General features: G+C 40.1%; 1 pseudogene; it reads left to right on the top strand.

Moving 5' to 3' along the window:
* The first annotated feature begins 280 nt into the window (after positions 1–280).
* On the top strand, positions 281–868 carry LOC105061954 (large ribosomal subunit protein eL19-like; annotated as a pseudogene).
* Positions 869–6,000: the final 5,132 nt, after the last annotated feature.

The raw sequence follows: 6,000 nt of genomic DNA, 5'->3' as shown, positions 1-6,000 counted from the left end.
TTCACCAACAACCATTCTTAGTGATAAGTAGCAGAGGCTTAGGTCCAAATAGAAATGGAGAAATAGTGCTATGGGAAAAGCAGCATTAGAAACATAATCAAGGTGTGTGAAATTTCCAGGAATGATCATGTATTTTCAGTAAGCTTTTGATTCTTCTTGGGCTAAAATGAGAAGTCTGAAGAGGGAAAAATAGACGAGTAACATATTCATCAAAGAATATATAAAAAACTTCTGAGTAAAAAGTGCGTCTGGCTTTCCTTTTGCCGCTGAGACCACAGCCATGAGTATGCTCGGGCTTCAGAAGAGGCTTATCTCCAGTATCCTCCACTGTGGCGAAGAAAGGCTGATTGGACCCCAGTGAGACCAATGAAATCGCCAATGCCAACTCCTGTCAGCAGATCCGGAAGCTGATCAAAGATGGGCTGATCATCCAGAAGCCTGTGACTGTCCATTTCCAGGCTCGGTGCCAGAAAAGCACCATGGACCCCTGGAAAGCAGGCATTTGGGCACAGGTAGGGGAAAGGGTACTGCCAATGCTCAAATGTCTGAGAACATAACCCTGGATGAGGATGAAGAGAAATTCTGTGCCAGCTGCTCAGAAGATATCATAAATCTAAGAAGATTGACCACCATGAGTATCACAGACTGTATCTGAAAGTGAAGGGTAATATTTTCAAAAACAAGCAGATTCTCATGGAACACATCCAGAAGCTGAAAACAGACAAGACTCACAAGAAGCTTCTGGCTGACCAGGCTGAGGCCTGAAGGTCTAAGACCACGGAAGCATGCAAGTTCTATGAAGAGCAGCTCCACGCCAAGAAGGAGGAAATCATTGACTCTGCCTAAGGAGGAAGAGACCAAGAAATAAAGTTCTCCCCATCTCGTCTGTGCATGGTGGCCTCAGCAATTACCTAGATCACTCATTCAATAAAATAAGCCTTTATCTGCCTTAAAAAAAAAAAAGTGCATCTGTATCTGTAAACTGAATATGTTCATACCTTTTTTTTGGCTAATGGTACACATGCTATGATTTATGCATTAAAGGATGCATCTTTTCTGGGCCCCTTAACCATGTTATTTAGCTCCCCACATTAATCTATAACTAAATTATGAATTCGTTACCCTTCATAAATTCAAACCATAACTCTCTCACATTTACCCATGCAGATGTCCTTTCAACATGTTATCCATATGGCGTAGAGTGCTGACCATGAGGACATCAAGATTCCTCACTAGAAAATATCTAGCCAGCTAATTCCTTTGTTGTTAAATGCAGTTGCTTTTTGCTTGTGGCCAAAAGTTCTATGAGAATCAACATTTTAAAATATAGGTTGAAGACATATTCAGTCCTAGAAAAAGAATTACTATCTCTTACCTCCCAGGAATAAAAGCTAAGAGCAGGTAAGAATCCAGAAAGTTACCGATCAGCGCAGAATAGGCATAGTCTTTGCTGCCAGAGTGCTGCTGATTTCAGCATAAAGGCATCCTTCAGTTGAGAGTCCCTGCCACTCATCGGTGATGTTCACTTTGGTTAATTAGAAATACTAAAATAACATGGGAATAATTTTGCTAGCCTAAAAGAGCATGAATAATTTATGTAAAAGCCATGAGTAAACAGAACACTCACATTAGCCTTTCATAATGGTTCCTATCTCAACTTCACAGACTTAAAAAAGTCTCTGAAGTTCAATGTGATAGAAAGTCAGAATAAGACTCACCTGGGCCCAACCACACATGAGCTACATAACTAATTCTTGCGCAACAGATGGCATGCTGCAGGTGTAAGGAATTACTTTCCCTGAAATGTATTTGGGCTATACTATCATGTGTACTTAAATAGAAATAAGGGGTAAATTTTTGACCAAGGATGAAGTGTGGCCTTGGAATAAATGATTTTACTACAATGACCCATTTCAGAGGCTTTGTTGGTGGTAGTGGTGGGAAACAATAGTGAACTACCCTTCTCTCAGGCCACAGAAAGATACAGTGTGTGCTGGTTCTTGCTAGAATGAATGGTATCACAATAGGAGAGAACTCCCCTGATATGCTGTTTCTCTCCTACTTTAAGGGGGACAACCATGCCCCTGATCAGAACTGTCCCTAGGGAATTCGGGGTACTGAAAAAATTTTTTTTACAGGGACTCTGTCCATAGAAGCAATTTACTTCACCCAAAACCAGCATATCCACACCATTCTCGTGACCCAGTTTTATGCAATGCCATGTTCCAATGGGATCCAATCTGCAGGCCACTTTCCTGGAATTAGGACTCAATCATTGGGCCCTGGAACAACCCCATAGTGGGAATCTCACAGTTCCTCATAATACCTGATCAATTCCATGCATGCGATATAAATAAGTAATTGGAAAATGAATTTTAAAATAATTTTCAGCAGCATCAAAAATCATGAAATATTTAGGTTTAAATTTAACAAAGTATGTGCAAAACCTGTAACCTGAAAACTACAAAAAATTTCTGAGAGAAATTAAAGCAGAGCTAAATAAATGGAGAGCTATACCTTGTTCATGGATCAGAAGACTCAGTATAGTTAAGATACCAATTCTCCCAACACTGGTCTATGGATTCATCAGTTTAGGGAGGGTTTTGTTGGTGGTGGTGTTTAAAAATGGAGAAGCAGTTTCATAAATGTATATGGAAATGCAAAAGACCTAGAATGGACCAAATAATCCTGAAAAAGGAAATAAGCTTGAGGATTTAGACTACCTGATTTCAAGAACTATTTAAAAAAATATAGTAATAAGGCAGTGTGGTACAGGCATATAGACATATATGAATATGCCAGAGATCTGGGCATCGTTGACTTTTATCTCACCATCTACATCCAATAAAATACCAAATTTTGGAGGTTCTACTTTTTAAACATCTATCAAATCTTTATTGTCTCTGATTCATCCTAGTCCAAGCTACCACTCCCTCTTCTTAGACTCCAGTAACAGCTTGCCTGTTGACCTCTTTGTCTTCTGTCTCACAGTCTTCCAGCCCTTCTTACACACAACAGCAGGAGTGGTCATTCTAAATTTACATTTGATCATTTTCCCCACTCCTCCTCAATCTGCTTGAAAACATGCAGTGTCTTCCAACTGCCCTAACAGTAAAGTGAAAAATACTTAGCATGGCCTATAAGCCCTGCATGTTCCAGCTTTGCTTACATCTACAGCCTGGTCTCATGCCTCTCCCCTTCCGTCTCTATCTTCCAGCCACACCAAGACAAATGTGGTAGCTGAATCTTTCAGGAAGTATATGCTAAGATGGAGTCAGGAAGGCAAAGGTTTGTTAGGGAGTTAAACCAGTGAAAGGAAAGGGGAGGAAGCAGGATGTGCACGGAGAGCCAAGAGAACCACGGTACAGATCTGCCAAAATCTTTCCCAGTACAATGGGGAGCTCTGGAGCAAAGTCTTCACAATACAGGACGCCACACTGGATGGAAACAACCAGGTTCTTAACACCTGCAGTCTTAGTCACTGGCTGGGGTCATCAGAGAAGAGTATAACCTCCTCTCAAAAGCTGAGGTGGAACTGAAGGAGTTAACAGCTGGAGGCTGTCAACTGACTGTCCTTCACCTAACAGTCCTTTTTTGAAGGGGGAGCAGCAATTTCAGTGTCTGACACAAGGAAGCATATAACAAAAGCTCCTTCAGAAGCCTTCAGAATTAGGGACACTTCCTAAGGAAGTGACATTTAAACTGAGGTCTGTTGGACAGGATAAAATTGGCCAGGGAAGAGTGAGAGGATTACAGACCAGGGATCAGCATGTGGGAAGGCTCTATGTGGCAAGGGTTTGGGGCCCTTGAAAGAACTGAAAAAAGATTCACGTGGCTGAGCACAATGTTGGCTTCCAGCATACACCCTAGAAATCAATCTTTTTCAATCTGAATTTGTATAAGACTTTCTCTTTTGAGGATCTCTAATTAAAAATGCAGATCTCTGAATCCCACCCAAAGATTCTGATGCAATAGGTCTGATGCACAGCCCATTACCTATGTTTTAATAAGTGCTTTGGAGGATTGTGCTAAACAGGAGTTGTTATTCTCTCTTTACTTGTCTGTCTCCCATAGACTGTGAGCTCTTCTCAGAGAGTTTCCTAGCACTGGGCGTAAAATGTGCGCTTGATAAACATTTGAGGAATGAATAAATGGCAAATAAAAAATGGAGGCAGGGCCACATGATGAAAATGGGATACCTAAAAGCCCCTTGCAAACTATAAATAAAATGTTCTATACTGTATACAGTGACTTTCAAACTTTTTTGGCATTGTCGCACAATAAATATATTTCACACTGCAACCCAGTACACACACACACATGCACACACACATACTCATTTAATTATAAAACAACAGGTTCACATACCAATAGTTACCCTTATTGCATATAAAGCATTCTGATATTTTCTATTACATCCTTTTTCAAAAAATATATTGTTTTAATGACCCATTCATGGGTCTTGTGCAGTTTAAAAAACAATGAGTAAACAAGTTTATACTGTATAGCACAGGGAAATATATTCAACTTCTTGTAGTAAATTATGGTGAAAGAGAATATGAAAACAAATATATGACTGAAGCATTGTGTTGTACACCAGAAATTGACACAACATTGTAAACTGACCATACTTCAATTAAAAAAAAAGACTAAAGTGCTGTTTTTGCCACTACCCTTTGACCCATCCTGTCCCCACTCCCCCAGCTACGATTTGGCTTTGCTAAATTAGCAAAAAGTACCCAGGAGTTCTGTGAGCTTAATTCTCAAGTCTCATATATGCTGCTCCTTCCGACTCAAAAGGCCTTTCTCCCCTTCCTTGCTTGAGTAATTCCCATTTATTCTACCCTGTCCTGTGGCCTGGGAAGACTTCCCTCTCCTGGGCTAAGACAGCATTAGTGTTTCTATCTCTGTCCCTTTGTATGAAAACTGTCTGTTTACCTCTCCCATATCCTTCAGCAGACATAAATACTTAGAAGTCAAGGATTGAATAAAAGGAGCAATTAAAAAATGCTTGTCAAATACCTGAACAAAATCTAAAGTGCTGTTATGTGCTATTTTGAGAGGGAAAGTCTGGGTGTTGGAGGGGAGGCATGAGATAAATGATGTATGTTGTTAAATACATGAAATACGTTGTTAAATACATGAAATGTGTATAAACAGACCAGGAAAAAAATTCATATTTCCAGGTCCCTCCAAATTCTATGACCTACTAAAACTATTCTCTATTTTAGTCAAGTTTTAGTTCAAATAGAGTGCAGGTTTTTGCTGTGTGGTTTTTGTAGAGACTCTAAATATTTAAGACTTTCAACCATAAATATTTATAGAAATATTTGAGACATGATAAAGGCTTCGGTGCTAGAATCAAACCGAATGGGTGAAGCTCAACGATGTCACCTCAAAGTACCCAGGATGATGGTCATAATTGAGGCAGACACAGCCCTCAGAGGCAGTAGAGTGGCTCTGCTGTTCAGCACATCCAGAGACACCTTGGCTAATGTCCACATGCAAAGTGAGGGATTGAAATTAAGAGGTCTTGTCTTTTCTTCACTCCTAAGGTTACTTCTGTTAGTTGAACTTACTTACACTGTATCTTGGGAACAGTGTTAACAAAATCCAATAACATTTCAAAGAAGCCTGTGTTGCCTTTATAAACTGTTTAGTCTTTGTAAAGACTTGGAAGTATTTTTGTCATTTGTTAGTGTCCTTCACTGTAAGCATTTCTACTTAAAGAGGCTCTTGACACTTTCTACTTCTCTCTCAGTCCCTGGAGTCTTTCTTCCGTCTTGTATTCTCCCTCTTCTCCTGAGTAATCAGAAACCAAAAGAATCTTTGAAATGCAGCTCTCTGACAGCTGAAGGAGGTAAGGGGCTACCTTGCATTATACTTCATAAAGGAGGATGCCAGAGAGTGAGGCTCAGCCCTTGACTCCTGGGAGCTGGGGCTGGTGTTCAGCGAGGCAGGGATCAGAGAGGAAAATGAAGAAGCATGGTTTCTTGTGAA

Source organism: Camelus bactrianus, chromosome 13, assembly GCF_048773025.1.
Source record: "Camelus bactrianus isolate YW-2024 breed Bactrian camel chromosome 13, ASM4877302v1, whole genome shotgun sequence".
NCBI lineage: Eukaryota > Metazoa > Chordata > Mammalia > Artiodactyla > Camelidae > Camelus > Camelus bactrianus.
The sequence above is the reverse complement of the archived record's forward strand: the minus strand, read 5'-3'. Positions and strand labels throughout refer to the sequence as shown.